The following is a 3230-nucleotide window of genomic DNA, read 5'->3' as shown; positions in this document are numbered from 1 at the left end:
AAGGATCAAGATTCTCATACATCACACAATTCGAATTGTAAGATTCCAAGCTTCTTTCCAATTGAAACTTGGGTGATGAGAATCCTTCCTCACTTGGAAAATTATGACACTACCACAAGCGATATAACGAATAATCAAATCCATTTTCAACATTGCTAATAATATAAATATAAACACCAATTTTCATAAATGTCATTACAAGTAATCATAAAGCAAATAAGATAAACCACACAAATTCACTTTATTTATAATGTGTGGAAAACTTGTCCTTACAATGCAAATACACATGAAAACTATGTTTGTAGATATTCCTAAGCAATCTATCATAACTCCTAAGTTGCAGCTCCAAATCCTGATCATTGAACCATGTGACCGAAATCCCTTTCTTCAGATCAGAATTAGCGTTTACTTCCTCTTAAGCTTGCTTCTTTCTCTTCGATCCTACAAAAACATCAAAATGTGATTAACACATCATGTAATAAGAATCTATAAATAGGAACTTAATAGAGTTAGATAGTGGATGTACCTGAAGTAGAGTCATACAATTTGACTTTACCATCTCTAAGATCTCTCAGGTAGTCAGGGCAGCTTCGCTTCCAATGCCCCTTCAATCGGCAATAGAGACAGATGAACTCTTTAGGAGTGACACGTGAAACTATCTTACAATTGGCAATTCTCTTACGGTCAAGCTTTTTGACCTTGCCAGATTTCTCTCCCTTAGGAGAAGAAACCATTTCTGGACTATCATCGTTGTCATTACCAATGTCCATGGAAGTTTGGGATGTAGATCTTCCAAACAAATTTGCTTGACCAGTGCGCCAAAGCATTGCTGCTTTAGCAGCAATTAGCAAATATGTCAGATCAATAAGTGTCACGCCGTGGTCTGTCGTATAGTAGTCCTTAACGAACTGACTATATGACTCAGGAAGCGATTGAAGAACCAAGTCAACAACTAGCTTCCTTGGGAAAACGAAACCCAACATTCCCAGTCTGTCAATGTGCGACTTCATCTTCAGGACGTGTGCACACACAAAATTTCCATCTTGTTGTTTGCATGCCAATAGGGCTTGAGTGACCTTGAACTTTTCAAGTCGACGAAAACGTGGGTCGGGGAGAATCACTGGAGGAGGTGGAGGAAAAGAAGTATGATTTCCAGTTCCACCAATGCATGAAGAAGGGAATGACCTTTCACCTCGATCGACACGTGGAAGATCATCTTCAGACGGAAAGCTTTTTCCAAAAGCATGAAGAAGACCATAGTTGTCTGAACTCGACATCTATAAAGCGAGAAAATTCAAGTTAGTTGATTTAAATCCTTAATATAACACCCAAAATGAAATATTAAGGCTAGGATCCAACACAATAATTTACAATTCAGAAGAGGGATGTCATAATCCAATTGAAAATTATTTTAAGGTAGGTAAATGATGATTTACCAATTCCACCATGATAACGAAATTTTAAACGAATTAGGTTTTAGATGGAATTCCTAGATCTTCTAAAATTCATTGAACTTTTCAATGGCATGTTTAATCTCGATTAGGCTCTCACTTTGTGACTAGGATGTCGAGCATCACAAACGAGATGTGAATAACCACGCAAATTAGCTTGGCACTCTCGTTGTCATTTATCATCTAATAAATGTGTCGGTTAACCACACATGCTCCATTGATCAACGATAATTTACGAGACACCCATAGCCAACAATATTGGTCCCATATTAGTGTGCCGGTTAACCACATACACTCCACTAACACCCAACTAGGTACAATGTGCAATTTCATGGGTTAGCATCAAATTCACATTTTTCCTAAGTAGCTAAGATTGGGAATTCTAAAAAAGTGTTTAGTTACTTTATAATTCATTATACTTTTAATGAAAGGTTAGTGTCCTATCCTACCCATTCGGCTAACGACCCTGCACTAGTCAAGAGTGTCGTGGGTAAGAGTGGATACCCAATGGTGGTCATTTTACAGGCCGCTTCTTTAAACACCCTTTATAGACCAGCTTCGTGAATGAGACCTACTAACGGTAAGACTGACTTTTCTTATATATATATATATATATATATATATATATATATATATAATATTAGACTTTTAATTTTATATAGTATAAGGGTGTATTTTAAACTTTTAAAATACTAAGTGGTTTAATCCTTTAATAAATTAAACTTTTAATTTAGTTAAATTTAAACCATATATGAATTTATTAATTGTATTTTAATTAAATTATTAATAAAATCCATAAGGATATCTTCTAGAGTTTTCCATTTAAATTTAAAAAAAATTAAACTTTTATTTCAAATTTAAATTATAAAATTAAAGGGGTGTATTTTTAAAACTTTTCAAAAAGACTAGGGTCCCGTTTGATAGTTCCTGACTGAGAAAGAGCTGACTGGGAAATATCTGTCTGGGTAAGAAATCTTGAATGAGTAAGAAATCATGCTGTTTGATTGTACATCTGACTTAATGTTCTGACTGATGAAAAATGACCATTTTACCCTTCTACTCTATACAACAATGGATGAAGTTGTTGAAAAATTATAAAAATGCACTAAAGATAATCAAATTCAATTGCTCTACTCATTTAAAATATTTTTCTTCAATCTTCTTGCCTTATATCATTTATCAAGATAAACATTAAAAACAGAATAAATTTCGAAAAAACACAATTCTCATTTCAATATGACCCAATTATGATATAATAGCCATAGCCTATTTCTTGTTGGGTTTCTTCTTTGAAACCGAAGTCACAACCACCTGTGGTTTTGGATGCTTTTCAGCTTCACTTGGATCCAACCACTTGAGAGGATGTTTGTTAAAAAAGGGCCAATTAGGAATTGTAATCAAAGTTGTCAAAATCACCCCCCAGCATACACTATCAACATCAGTTGAAATGAACCCACAACATAACCTATTATAAATGTTGCAACTGCAAATACCACCAGCAATATCTGCATCAATTGCTCTGCTACCTTCTGTCCTTGTCAATCCATCTATTTACCCGAGGGTATTATCGGAATTAAAAAATATATAAGGTGTAATCGGAGTCAATCAGCTACCTTCAACAGTAAATAGATGGATTTAGGGCAAGGAGTAAGCAATTGCTCTGCTACCTTCAACAGTAAATTCATTTTTATCAGTTTTGTACATGTAATTGAAATCAGAGTCAATCAGCTACAAAGGAGTAAGCAAAAGGACAATCATAAGGTGAAATCGAACACAGTG

General features: G+C 34.6%; 1 pseudogene; it reads right to left on the bottom strand.

The window, feature by feature from the left end:
- Nucleotides 1-2667: 2667 nt before the first annotated feature.
- LOC145156902 (signal peptidase complex subunit 1 pseudogene) lies at nucleotides 2668-2998 on the bottom strand (annotated as a pseudogene).
- Between the last annotated feature and the right edge of the window lie 232 nt (nucleotides 2999-3230).

Source organism: Lactuca virosa, chromosome 2, assembly GCF_052849685.1.
Source record: "Lactuca virosa cultivar CGN04683 chromosome 2, Lactuca_virosa_CGN04683_v6, whole genome shotgun sequence".
Lineage (NCBI taxonomy): Eukaryota > Viridiplantae > Streptophyta > Magnoliopsida > Asterales > Asteraceae > Lactuca > Lactuca virosa.
Note: the sequence above shows the minus strand (reverse complement) of the source record. Positions and strands in the feature narration are given on the sequence as shown.